Below are 15,219 nucleotides of genomic sequence, written 5' to 3'. Positions count from 1 at the left end.
TAGCCCCGGATAGCTTTGACTGCAACTATATCCTCTTGCAATATTGGGCACATATCTGTAGGGTGATCAGTCTTTAAGCAAATCCCACATTGTTTCTTTGGAGCTGCTTTTTCTTTAGTCAAAAGCAGAACAACTTTTGTCAATTCAGATATCTGAGCTTCCAGATGAACATTGATGAATTCCTTGACACCTCTTGGTTGATATGGATACAACTCATCTTCATTCCCGGAATGTTTAGACTCGATCGCTAGCTTCTCAATCAGCTCTCTGATTTCAGTTGGGGTCATGTCACCCAAAGAACCACCATTGAAAGCATTTATAAGCCATCTTTCCATGGGTGTTAGACCTTCACATAAACAATTATAGAGATGGTAATCACTAATTCCATGTTGGGGGCAGCATACCAATAACTTCTTGAATCTCTCCCGGTAGGTATGTAAAGCTTCTCTATTTCCTTGTTTAATACCAAGGATTTCTCTTCTGAGACTGGGGACTCGCGTTTCTAGAAAGTGTTTCTCTAAAAACAGTTGTGCGAGTTTTGTCCAAGTTGTGATTGAACCTGATGGGAATGCCCTTAACTTTATCTGGTCTTTTGTGACAACATGAGGCTTCATTCCTGAACAACCCACATGAAATTCCTTGAGGAATTTATGTGGGTCTTTGTTTTCCAATCCTCTAAAAGTTGGAAGAAGACGAATCAGCCCAAATTCAAGTTCAAAGTTCTGGGATTATGGAAATGTAATGAAAATGGGCTGTTGGTTGACCTCTTGAGTGACCCACTCTCTAAGGGTCTTTTCTACTTTGTCTCAACTCATAACTAAGTCTTCAGATTCGGTTTTTGAAGAGTTTGTGGTTTTAGTTTTAATGGAAGGGGTGGGGAGTAAGTTTTATATGTGCTGTTTTGAGGAGAAGATGGGGGTACTTTTGGAAAAACCGGATCTGATTTGTTCCACAAGGGAGTGCTTTATGGTGTGGAGGTTTCTGGGGGTATGGAAGATGATGAACCAAAGAGAGCAGCTGATTGTTTTTTCTTGCTGCTTCTTTATTCAGTTTCCTTGCAGTTCCCTTGATTTGTGGATCAAAAACTAAAGGTGTACCTGAACGAAAAATTATTGGCATAAAACTATTAGAAAACAATTTGTCCTCGGCAACGGTGCCAATTTCTTAACACGCTGTCGCACGCGTATTAAGAAAATAAACTATCATTGTTGCTTGCACTAAAAATATAGCACTGGGAAGCAGGGTCGAATCCTCAGGGACACAGGCTAATGGTCAATGCCTTTTTGCATCAAGCACAATCTAGTCAATACATAAATTATTAAAAGGGGGAATTGAATTAACCTAAAAATTAAAACTGCAGTGATATTAAACTAAACGAAAATCAATAAAAAAAAATGATTTCAGCTCTGCTGCGACTTTCCTAATCATGCAATCAACATTGACTTGGTTATTTGAGATGCGTTCTATCTAAGCTGGTACTAAGAAAAACTAACAAGCTCTAGTAATTCCATTGTTACCTAAATTAGTTAATCAAAACATGCTCTTCAATTAACCCTAACTTTTTTACTGTTCAATTAAACAAGCTCTTAATTGAATCAGAAAAGCAACTTTATGATCTATGTAAAATTCCCAGCAATACCCAATACTTCTCACAAGCTCGGAAGCGTAAAGATATGATTTTTACAGTTTATACCAGAGTCAAATCCCAAGCACGGAGCCGATCTGATACTTGTTACTTTTACTAATTGACAAGAATAATTACGGATTCTATTATCTGATTAACTAGAATGATAAAACCCTAGCTAGATGATCAAACTAACAAGAATCAAAATCAAACATTCATTAAGCTTAAAACTGAAGAATCTAGATATAAACACAAATCAAAAACCATATATAATGATCAATCACATGAAAAGTACTTGTCTTATGCAAAACTGAAAACTAGGGTATAGCCAGACATGGCCAAAATCTGATGAAAATAGATGAAAAGAGACATCAAACAACTAATCTTACTAATCTACATGAAGGAGATGATCCACAGTCTTCAGATCTTCAGAAATTGATGAAATCAGAGAAGAAACGCCTCCAAAATTGTATTTTCGTCGTCCGATACCTTTGGAATCATCAACTTTGGTTACTGGAAGGCTATTAGGGTCTTTTTATACATCCAACAACAAAAACGACACACTTGCGATCGCAAGGTGACAACCTGCGATCGCAGGTTTTGAAATGAATGCATCTGATATCGTTTTAATGAATTAGGATGTTATTATGACACGTTTTGGCTAGCCTGCGATCGCAAGGAGACAACCTGCGATCGCAGGTTTTGAGTTTTCACTTCCGGATGAATTTTGGGCACAAAAGAACCTCGAGGGCAACCTGTGACCAAAATTAAGATCGCAAAAGGTCTGCTGCGATCGCAAGTAGACAAGCTGCAATCTCAGGTTGTGCCTATGACGTCCGAAATTTCGTCTACTTTTCAGATCATTTTGAATCGCGTCAATCAAAGTTACGGTTCTCGAGATATGGTCAAAACACTAACAGGGGGTCAAAGCTGCCAGCAACATCCTTTAACTTTGATATTGTATATTCTATCGTATTGTGATCAATTCAATTGAATGTTTCTTGGCCAAAGCATCTTCCAAACATTCATCAACATACTCCATAATTTTCAAGCTCCATTTTAAGCTCCAAACGCGCATCCAACTGCTCCCAAAGCATTGATCCACTCGAACTATCTGAAATCAACATAAAACATGAGCAATATGGGAATTCTAACGAAATAAATGAGTTGAACATTATTTATCTAAATGACATGAAAATGTACAAAATATTATGCTAAAATGATAATGAAAACTATCCTATAAGAAGCATAAAATGGCATCTAACAGTAACGATATCCTTCTCGTGTCCTAGCCTGAAGTCACATTTTCTACCCGTTAAAAGAATTTGTTATCACAAAAATGGTTAGTTCGAACCCCTATGTTTTCATGATTTTTCACTGTTTTAGGGGGGGGGGGGGGGAATATAGGTGTGAAACAAGAAAGTTGCGTAAATATATAAAAATTTTCAATATTTTTTAATTGTTGTCGTTAATAAAATATATATATATATATATATATATATATATATATATATATATATATATATATATATATATATATATATATATATAATAGTTGGGATTCAAGAGGCTTATAATTAATAATTTGACTCCATTTATGGTTCCTTGTTTGGTTGTGGGTTTGAGGTAGAATTATTTATTCAATTGTTTGTGTATTCAAGATTATATATATATATATATATATATATATATATATATATATATATATATATATATATATATATATATATATATATATATATATATTGACAATCACGCATCAGAGTTGCTTGTAACAGCTAGACCGGCAGGCCTGTGGTGACAAATATCGTACCGATTGTGACGCCTAAAGAACATCTTGTTCAGGCCAGCTTCGGTCATCAAGCATAGTTATAATAACTGACAATTTGGTATTAAAATGTACGATTAGTGTATGAATAAGTAAACAACTTAACATACTTTTATTAAATATTAAAACTATAATATAATATTTACATGTACAACTGGTAACTCCAGATAATTACAATTATACTATGTTCATATGAGTACAAACACAATATACTGTTCCACTTCAGAGAAAACATACTTTTCATGGTTTTGTATGATTTAAAACTACGTTATACCATTTTAGACTACAATAACAATTACATGTTTTAGCATAGCATATTACAACATAAAATATAGGATTTTATGGGAAAACATACTTACATTTTTAAGGAACAAACAACATATTTTAATTACAAACATGCTTATGAACTTGTAGAGGTCGAAATTAGTTGTAAGGTGTTGAAACTGTGCGTACACCTTGGTATGCTACACGTACGTGCCTCTGCCCCCACATCCAATGCGATTCTACGCTCCGCGTACACCAGACTTACGCCCAATGTACATCTTTGGGTAGTCCATTCTTATCGGCCCACTTGCTAAACCTAGTCAATAGTCCATTAATCCTTCCTTAGTCCAAAGAAATAAATTACAAATATTTTTAAAATAGTTATTACCTCAAATGATTGACGATACAACATCTCACCCGTTGTCTATGGAAATAATGGTAAGGATGTGGTTGTTATTATGGTAGTACCATGAAGACTGTTGATGCATTTCAAGAAATGGGAATCTTTCTAATAGAGTCCACATCAGGACATCACCTCACTACTTTTTTATATTTGTATTTTTATTTACTTCTATATCCATATTATTAATAGTTTTAGACTATGTTATAATTGTTGTGTTAATCAAATCATAGTTCTTTCTATAATATTGACTGATGAATCTAAATTTTGGATTATAAAGCATAAGAAATAGTTTTTTGGCGTAGGTATATACCCACATCTTAAATATTGAAGCTATAATATACGCTTAAAACTGGCTAATGGTGGTAAAAAGGTATGTATAACTTTGCTTATTACCATTATTCTTTTACCTTATTAGGTTGTGTTATTGATGATTATAATTTACATTCCAATGAAGAGGATGAGGTAGTTGAGGTAATAAAACATTGTATCCCTATACAATTTTGTATTGACTAAAATAATATAACAATGTACTTATTTATTTATTTATTTATTTATTTATTTATTTATTATTATTATTATTATTATTATTATTATTATTGTTATTATTATTATTATTATTATTATTATTTATTTATTTAGGGATGATATTCAAATGTCAATGAATGAAGAGTTTAAGGTAATAGTTGAATATTGATGATGTAGTGAATTGATCACATATTTTTAGACATGTCGTACTTATTTTTTGTAATGTTGGATTTATCGTATTTTATATTTGTAAGTTTGTTGGATTTATCGTTTTTTAATATTGGATTTTTAGTTTTTTAGTTGTTAAAAACTAGATTTGAAGCTTTTAAAGTTATGTAAAATAGTTTTTGTAGTCCAAAATTAGCAGTTTTTTAGCCCAAAATATACCAATTGTTTTTAATAAAAAAATCAATTTTAAGCCTATAAAACTGGGGAACGGGGGCGGGATCGGGGATGATGAATGTATTTGGGGGCGAGATCGGGGGCTATGTAAATTGAGGATTCGGGGGCGAGGGCAGCTATTTCCAGACCCGTTTGGTCCCATGGACATCCATACTCTTGAAATAGTGGTTGTGGTTTAGTGGTTGGGGCCTTTTTGTAGAACCTAGGTGTGACCTCTCAAGTTATAGTTGGTGCAAACCATATCCCAGCTAGGGATAAGAGTGTGTCCAAACCCAGACTAGATGGATCTGGAACCGTAAAACCCAGAACTGGTTAAAGGCATTTTGTAGAACTGGAAACTGGATCGGTATAGAAGAACCAATTCCCGTTTGGTTATAGGTACGGTACCAGGTAAAGTGGGTTTAGAACTACAAAACCCAAAAACATTAAAGTGGTAGGTTGAAACCGGGTCAAGTGGTTTTAGAACGGGAAACCCTGAAAAAACTAGAATTTTTTGCTAATTACTTACTATTTAGTAGGTTGAACTTTAAAAATTTTGATACTGATATCCCGATTTTGGGGGACTGTATGTGATTAAATTTGAAACCAAAATTGACCAATTATAGTCTAAAATGATGTATGATCTCTAAACTACACTTTGGAAAAAACCACATGTCAATTCGACTTTAAACTAATTGAGATATGCATGTGTTAATGTTTTCACATAATTCAAAGTGGAAAAACAAATAACTAAAAATTTGAAAATTTTCAGCTTTGATATCTCGACTTTAGGGGACTTTAAGTTATTGAATATTAAACCAAAAATGAAAAAAATTATAGTCTAAAATCATGTACAAACTTTAAACTACATTTTGGAGAAAACCTTAAGTCACTCCGAATTCAAATTAATTACATATTCATGTTTTAACACTTTCACAAAATACAAAAAAGCTGGAAAAATAAAAAATTCCAGCTTTGATTTCTCGACTTTGGGGGACTGTAAATCAATGAATATAAAACTAAAAACAACAAATTTATAGTCTAAAACCATGTACAAATTCTAAACTACATGTTGGAAAAATCTATATGGCAATACGACTTGAAAAGAATAAGATATGCATGTTTTAAATGTTCCACAAAAAGCAGTTCCGGTCCCTAAAAGTTGTTTTGGTTCCTAGTACTGGTTTAGGTTCTAAGACCCGGTTTGCCCTGACCCGCTGGAATCAAAAACAGATTACCTGGAACCTAGATAAAACCAATTTTTAAACCCGGAATCGAAATCGGTTCTATATATTCTGTATCCAGTCCGATTTTCTAGTTTTAAATCTCATCCCTAATCCTTGTAATTTCCATGATGGTGGAAAAATTACTTGGTATAATGGAGTAAAGTCCTAGATTAGGAATTAGTTACGGTTGGAGTGTTTGTGATTGTAGCATTAACAACCACATGTTCTAAATTAGGTTTGTGATGCCTGGAGTTTCCTTTTGACTTTCCATGAAACTTCTGTGTCATACTCCCAGTTTGGTTTTTTTCTGTATGTGGGGTCATGGTACCCTATCAGATACACTACTCAGTTAATTAATAGGTCAATCGCTTAGCACTGTCAAAGGTGGCGAGTCTGGATGCAGTAACCAGACCTTGAATTGGCAAAGCTCATCCCTCAACGTACCTTTCAGTCCTTTTATATTATGGGTCACAATCCTTGAAAAAGGGTTTGCAAGATTGTTAAATTGCAAGGTGTAGGCAGTCACATATGACCATTTCATAGTAAGATTCCAATGCTCATATTCAAGAGTCTGGACTTCTTGTCAAGGACAATTCTCCTCGATCATCATTTTTTTTAAGGTTCCTAGTCCATGTCATAAGACACATCGATTCTCATAGATTTGGCATGATCATTCTACCAAGTCAAGGTGAAACCCATTAGCATACAAGTAGCATATTTGACATGGAATTCATCAGGGCAAGAACTGATGGAAAACACAGCCTCCATTTTCTTTATCCACTAGGATATACCGAGAACCCTTTCTATGCCGAAGAAAGATTGAGGTTTTCAGGCTAAGAAATCCTAGTATGAATAGGATTTGGAATTGTTTTCAGCAACAATTTCAATATCGCCACCATTTTTTTTGTTCCCAAAAGTTTCATTCCGAGAACCCTTACATGTAGCTAAGGCTGTGGCAATCCCTTGTGCAAGCAGGGCCTGCATTAATTTGTGATCCATTTGAAATGGTAGGGTTGAGGGATTGATAATTTGTGGGGTTTCAATTGGAGTTTCTCCTGTAGTTGAGGATATTGTTGGTACAACTCTTGGAGTGACTCGACGAGTTGGTGGTGGACAAATTTGCGGACTCTTTCATAGGGGCATCATCCTAATATGTATGTACATGTTGAGTTCTTTTACACCATGTAGTCATAAACAAGTATGTATGAGTTTTATTTTATGATAGTGTATTAGAGTAATTTTTTCCTAAAATCCTACAAATTTCAAAATTATAGAGTGAGAGTCTTAAATGATATTTTTAACTGAGTAATGATAGTGTTTACAAGAAATACAAATATTGACTTCCAACATTTAGCACATACTGGAAATTGTTTCATAGATTATAACTTCTTGTTTTTCAGTTAAATGGTTACAAAAGTACCAACCATGTAAGGTTAGGAATGGAAAATCTTTATAAAATAACATTTGCTAACAGGCAGGGATAAATACTTGCAGTACAAAAACTATTCCCCAAAAATCCTAAGCCTACCCTAGGGTGTAAGCCGCTATAGATAAATGTATACCACCTAAAACATGTAATCAAATAGAAGAATAGCTCATCGAACTGATCCTGAAGCTGACGTTGCCTTTGCTTAGTAACGACCGCTTGGTGCTCGGCTGCACCCAGTCTACTCTCTAAAATCTGAGCCCGTTACTCTAGGGCCTTGATCTGAGCAACCATGGTATTCTCCTGTTGAGCATCTTCTAGTATGGCCTCATGCTCAGACTCTATGACTTCCTATGGGAAGTACATATCTCTATCTAACTATAGCGAGACCTCATGAAGATCCTCGTGGTCTGCAAAGTCAATCTAGACTGGTGGGCATCGGGTAATCTAGTTATCTCATTAAAGGGTAGGAAAGTTTTAATTGTGTTAGTGATGAGTTTTTAAATGTATAAGTGTTTTAAAATTGTCGACGTGTTTTAAATTTGATATAGCGATTCTAAGGTACTAGGTATCTACAGCGAATCTTGAGAACATTCTTCAATATCTAAAACTCTCAATCATTGTACTCTCTCAAACACCTTGCTTAAGGTTGGTTGTGCACCTACCCGACCATAAATAACATAGGTGCGCATTTCAGGTTTATTTGTGGTATGACTTATGTACGGTACTAACCTTCATCAAGGTGTTTGACCTAAAGGATTGATTTTGTAGTTTTAGCTGAAGGTGTGTTAGAATTTTACTAAGTGTTCTCCTAATGGGTCAGAGTACATATAACTCTTGTATTTATTATTGGTAAGGTTTGCAGTATTATTAGTTTTAGTTTTGTACTCCAAGACTATCAAGTAAGGATCTGCCATGTGAGAAGTATCGGAGGGAAGGACTGTTTTGGTGTATAGCCATTTTTGAAATAAACAACCCAAGAGATCGTTCAAAGTAGACACCTTTCCCGTAAGTAGTCGAGAATGAGGGTAATTAATAATAATAATTTTATTAGGAGCATGTAGCTATATGTGCATTCCTTTTTCGAGGATACAAGTTCTCTATAGCCAATTTAACTCTAATATAGATGTGTCACACTCCTAGCTGATGCAGCAGAACATGTCGGACTATGTAACTTAATTAATGCATCACAAGAAATTGAATATATAGCACAAGTAAAACAATAAAAAAATAGTAGTTGTATCCAATCTTGAAATTTAAATACAAGTTTCATACAATTAATATTAGAGTACATGAATTGCCTTAAATGCTATGTAGATATCACAAAACTAGAAAAACTAGGACAACAAAAGGAAGGGGATAACAAGAAGAACAAGGACAAAAAACGAAAGGTGCGACAAAATCCGGGATCCTCTAAGAAGAAGCAAACAGTAGTAGTTTATGCGGCTACAACTCAAGTTACACCAACTGCTTTAGCCTCAACTACACAAACCACTACCCGACAATACTCAAGAACCTTACCCAAGTGTAAAAAATGCAGCTTTCACCACCATGGAGAGTGTATAGAAATGCAGTGTACCAACTGCAACCATAAAGGGCACACTGCTTGGTACTGCATATCTCAACCTCCACAGAACCAATAGGCAAACAACAACAACAACAATAGCAACAACAATAATAATAACAAAAATAACAACAACAATAACTACTACTACTACTACTACTACTACAAAAACAACAACAACAACAACAACAACGACAAAAACAAAAACAACAACAAAAACAACAACAACAACAATAACAACAACAACAACAACAACAATAACAACAAAATCATGATCATCATCAACAACAATAAAAATAACAACAACAACGACGGGGCTAGCCACACATGTTATGGATGTGGAGGAACTAGCCATTTCAGACACAATTTCCCCAAAGCCAACAACCAAGGGGTAAGAGGATCAGATAGGGTCTTGACCTTGGGTCAAGGAGAGGCAGTTCAAGACCCAATGGTAGTCACTGGTATGTTTCTCCTCAACAACACTTACGAATGCATTATACTTGACAATGGAGCTAAGAAAAGCTTTGTGAGTAATAAGTTGAAACTCTTACTAAACCAACAACCCTAAAAGCTAAGCGAAGCCTTCACGGTGGAGATGGCTAATGGGAAAACTGAGACAACCAAAGGCGTTTATGTGTGGTGTGCATTAATATTAAACAACCACTCATTTCAAATATATTTAATGCCAGTACATATTTGGATTTTTGATGTGATAATAGGCATGGATTGGTTAAGCCTACACCATGCTGATATTATGTGCCACGAGAAGGCCGTTTGCCTTCACCTTCCGAATCACAAAACCCTAATAATCTATGGTGATAAACCTGGTGCCAATCTCCATCTTATCTCGTGCATCAAGTCACAAAATTTCCTGCATAAGAAAAGTTATGCCTTCCTCGCTCACTTTATGGATAAAGCAAAGGAGGAAGTAAACATTAACGACGTCGCAATGGCATGCGATTTCCGGGACATATTCTTAAAGATCTTTTGGGAATACCCCTAGAGAAACAGATTGAATTTTGAATGGACCTGATACCGAGAGCCACATCAATTTCCAAATCACCCTACAGGATAGCTCCCACCGAAATGCAGAGTTATCCAGCCAATTAAGTGAACTTCTGAACAAAGGCTTCATCAAGCCAAGCTTCCAAACCTTGAAGTGTGTCTTCTTTAATGCTCCGATGTTGTTCTTGCCATAAGGAACAGAAGACTTTGTGGTGTATTGTGATGCCTCGAACCAAGGATTGGGTTGCATGCTAATGCAGCACATCTCGAGTTGGGAGTAGTGGTCTTCGCTCTAAAGATTTGGAGGCACTACCTCTATAGTAGAAAGTGCACCATCTTCACCGACCACAAGAGACTCCAGCACATCATAAATCAAAAGGATTTGAACATGAGGCAGCGAAGGTGCGTTGAGCTGGTAAATGATTATGAGTGCGAGATCAAGTATCACCCATGCAAGGCTAACATGGTAGCCGATACTCTGAGTAGGAAAGAATACTCAGGCCGCCGACTGAATACATTATCAATAGCTATCCACTCTCATATAACTTTACAAATCAAGGAAGTGCAATTGGAAGCATTAAATCCAGAGAACACTGCTAATAAAACAATGTGCGTGATGAAAAGAATCTGGAAGCCAAGGAAGACGGAGCCTACTACTTCATGGAACATATCTGGATTCCAAAATTTAGATGATTCATGGATTTAATTATGAATGAGGCACACAAAAAGCAATACTCCGTCCATCTAGGTTCCGATAAGATGTTCCTGGACATTAAATAACATTATTGGTGGCCCAACATGAAAGCAGAAATTGCCACTTATGTGAGAAAGTACCTCATGTATGCTAAGTTTAAAGGTGGAATATCAGAAGCCCTCAGGATTGTTACAACAACCAGTAATACTCGAGTGGAAATGGGAAAGGATCACCATGGATTTGATAACCAAATTACCTAAAACATCGGACGGACTGGATGCTATCTGCGTGATTGTCAATAGGCTAACAAAATCTGCCAATTTCCTACCAATAAGGGAGACCTACAAAATGGAGAGGTTAACATGAATCTATATAAATGAAATTGTGAGACAATGGGAACACAACTGGAAATGAGCACTACTTACCACCCTAAAACCGACGGCCAAAGCAAGTGAAGCATTCAAAAGCATGAGGATATGCTTTGAGCCTATGTGATTGATTTTGGTAGGGCATGGGATACCCAGTTCCCCTTAATTGAGATCTTGTACCATAATAACTATCACACGAGCATTAAGGTTGTTCTTTTTGAGGCTTTGTAGGGTCGCAAATGTAGATTGCGACATTGTTGGGCTGAGGTGGGAGACACCTAGTTGTCATGAGGACAAATACCAATTAGCACTATTACAAGACCCGAGATCATTCGGGAAATAACAGAGAAAATTGTTCAAATCAAGGCACGACTCCAAGCATCCCGAGACCAACAACAGAGTTATGCTGATAAAAACCGAAAGCCTTTGGAATTTCAAGTTAGAGATTGGGTGCTCTTGAAGGTCTCTCCCTGGAAACGGATGATCCGGTTTGGGAGACGAGGAAAAATAAACCTGCGATACATCGGACCGTTCGATATTCTTGTCCAGTTTGGTCCGGTGGCTTATAAACTACAGCTACCTGTGGAGCTCAGCTACATACACCCTGTGTTCCATGTGTCGAATCTGAAAAATTGCTTATCGGATGAAACCCTTGTTGTTCCCCTGGATGAGATCGAAATAAACGAGAATCTCCTGTTCGTCGATGAGCCGGTCGAGATAATGGACAGGGAAGTGAAGCATACAAAACAAAGTCGTATTCCGATTATGAAAGTTTGATTGAACGCTAAGCGTGAACTGGAATTCACATGGGAATGAGAATACAAAATGAAGTAAAAGTACCCTTACCTATTCTCTAGTTCTTAAGTACATCTTTCAAAAGAATTTCGGGATGAAATTCCCGTTATCGGGGGGATGATGTCACAACTAACTTTTTCTTACTAGGAAATTCTATCTATGTATGATCCACTCTTGATGTAACGTGTAACCCTAAGATTGATGTTAAGCAATTCAAAAACAATTATTCAAATCACATCTCACTCATGGAACCCTAAAACTAATTCAACACATTTCATACACTCAACTGTGGGTTTGTAACCCGTTCCGGTTCAAACTCGGAATGGACCATGAGCCTTTTATTGGGCCAATAAACTCTTAATTTGGTTATTTTGGACCAAGGAACCCCATTTGGGCTCCAATTGGACATACATTCATTAAACTATAGCATTTTAAGCCATAAGACTTTTCATGGGCCTTGTTAGGCTTAAAATGTCTCTTGGTTTTCGTGGGCCTTGCTGGGCCGAAGACTTTCTCTCTTGATCAAAATGGGATGAAGACCTATATCTTTTCCCTTTTTGGTATGTAAACTTATAAGAGGGCCCAATGGACTGAAAACTTCCACAATGGGCCTTGTAATTTCAAGAATATTCAATTAAAGCCCAAACAACTCTTTTCTTTCACACTCTCTTTCCTTTTCTCGGTTTAAAAAAAAAAAATTAAGATGGAATAAGACCATGACACCTCAATATTATATGTGGGATATCTAGGCTAATTAACCAACAAATCTCTGGGATTAGAGATTATCCATCATGCAATAGCCACCCAACCATTATCTCACTTCCTCTTCTTCTAGTCTCGGCCCAGAGCACCCACAACACTCCCATTTTCCACATCACAATCACAAAAAAATCCTCTCATATCTCTCTATAACACAAAGAACACTCTACCCTTTTTCTTCTAAAATTCATGAACTAGAGTGTGTTTCAACAAAGTTTTCTGCACGTCATCTCTTTTGGTAAGCTACTTCACACTTCATTTGGTTTACTTCATCTATATACTAAGATCATTCATTAAAACATCACCAATCATATGTTTATACTTCTAGGATCATAGTAATTTTGAGGATCTCCTAAAAGAGGTGTGCTAGGCCAAAAACTCCTTCAGTCTCCTTCCAAAAACTGAATTCATCTCCTAATGTGAGTTCATACCCTCTATTTTCGGTTTTTACTATGTTTTGGGGGAGGATACAAGTTGCTTTGTGTAGATCTATGTGTATATGCATGTTTATGTGTGTTTTTCATAATATGTGTTATGATTATGTGTTCAAAACTTCATAAACTCAAAAGATATACTAAAACATGATGGTATTTGTAAAATAAAACACTTGATGCATCTTAACATGAAAATGAAAGGACTAAAAACATTTTCAGAATGTTTAAAACAAATAATTAAAATACATGCTTATGTGTGCATCATTACAATAACAATAAGAGTATATGGAGGAAATGACCATCATGGTTAAACCCGGGCAGCTATGTAGTCGTATTGGGGATAAATAGAGTCTGATCAACTATATTTATTCTAAATACGACCAACATGTGTTTTGGAGTAATCATGGTGGGTAATGAATCTAGAAACTCACCAACCTTGTATCCAAAAAGTATTAAGGAACTCAAACATAAACAATTAAAATAATATAGGAGTATTGTGGAATGTTATCTACATACACTTCCTTTTCACACTTCTCACACCTCATGCAGACTCTATGGCCAAATTTCATCATCCAAGAGAACCTTATTTCCCTACCTAGGGGACTAGAGGATGGTTAGAGTCGGAACCGGAGAAAGAGCCGGAGGAAGAACCAGAGGAGGAACCTAAAGAAGGATCGGCAGAACCGGTGGTTGACTCAGATGAGGAGGAGGCTAATGGTAGCAATGGAGATGACTCGGACGCGGAGTCTGAAGTCATTAATCAGCCATACATAGCCATGGTGCCCTCGTACAAGATGGGTCCCAACGACCATACACCCCCATGAGCACACAAGATTTGGAGATGGATTCGCAAGCTGGGGGTGCATGCTCCATTTTGCATGAATCGGGACTATTACGATCTGAGTCACAGCAAACGTGCAGATCAAGCCCTACCTGTGATGATTAGGAGGACATGTGACATCGGTGAACATGAGCAGGGAATCGCCGTTCATATGGTTGCAATGAGAGTTGTGGTTGAGTGTGCAGAAAGGATGACTCATGAGGTGGTTAAGGACTATTAGCCGAGACATGCATCGTTGGAGGCCAGACTTCGAGCTGCCGAGCATCATCTGGCCAGACTCCAGGGTACATCTGCCTCATCATCAACACCACCAGACACCTCTCGCAGGACTAGGATCAACTCTACCTCTCATCAATACTGTTATGTTTCTCTTTTATGTAATGTTATATGTATTATCAACTTTATAATTTAGTGACCACATTACTCATAAAGTTGTTATGTTGTCGGTTCATATATGTCTCTATGTACTGTACGCATTCCAAGGCAAATTTCATGCATTGTACTACAATGTTTAATATTAATGAGAAAGTTCTATGTTTTATTTGTGACATTGTTATCTGTTATGTGTTTTCATTTTTCTGTTTCATGATAATGCATGAATTCACTTATATGCACAATCGAACCATTGAAACCACTAGATGATGAAGGAAGTCGAAACCGCAAACTACTGTGTACTCACCATCTTTCTGTTCTATGACAGAACAAGCCTCAAAGACCGAATTGCGGAAACAACACGACATCACCACTACCTCCTCCACCGGAGGTAGATTTTGCTATGTTCCAAGTAGCAGTGTCGTCTGCGGTCACTGCATCATTGGTACATATTTATAAAGGAAAACTGGTGGCGGTAATGTTCAACAGACCGAAAGCTCGAAACAGGGAACGAACCAAGGTCCTACGAAAGTCTGCACCTACAAGGATTTTTCAAATGCCAGTTTTTGAGATCTGCGGATACCCTAAAGAATGTGTGGTGAAGTTCTTCAATGGAACGGGAGGCGTAATAACTTTAAAACAATGGATGGAAAAGCTTGAGTCAGTTTTTGAGATATGTGGATACCCTAAAGAATGCAAGGTGAAGTTGG

General features: G+C 36.6%; 1 non-coding gene across 1 annotated transcript; it reads left to right on the top strand.

Annotated features, from left to right (window-relative positions):
* Nucleotides 1-381: 381 nt before the first annotated feature.
* LOC144999257 (small nucleolar RNA R71) lies at nucleotides 382-488 on the top strand. The gene has a single exon (XR_013660774.1). It is a non-coding gene; the product is annotated as a small nucleolar RNA R71 (small nucleolar RNA).
* The last annotated feature ends 14,731 nt before the right edge of the window (nucleotides 489-15,219 follow it).

This window comes from Lactuca saligna, chromosome 5 (assembly GCF_052625555.1).
Source record: "Lactuca saligna cultivar CGN05327 chromosome 5, ASM5262555v1, whole genome shotgun sequence".
Classification (NCBI taxonomy): Eukaryota; Viridiplantae; Streptophyta; class Magnoliopsida; order Asterales; family Asteraceae; genus Lactuca; species Lactuca saligna.
This window is presented reverse-complemented; position numbering and strand designations above follow the sequence as displayed.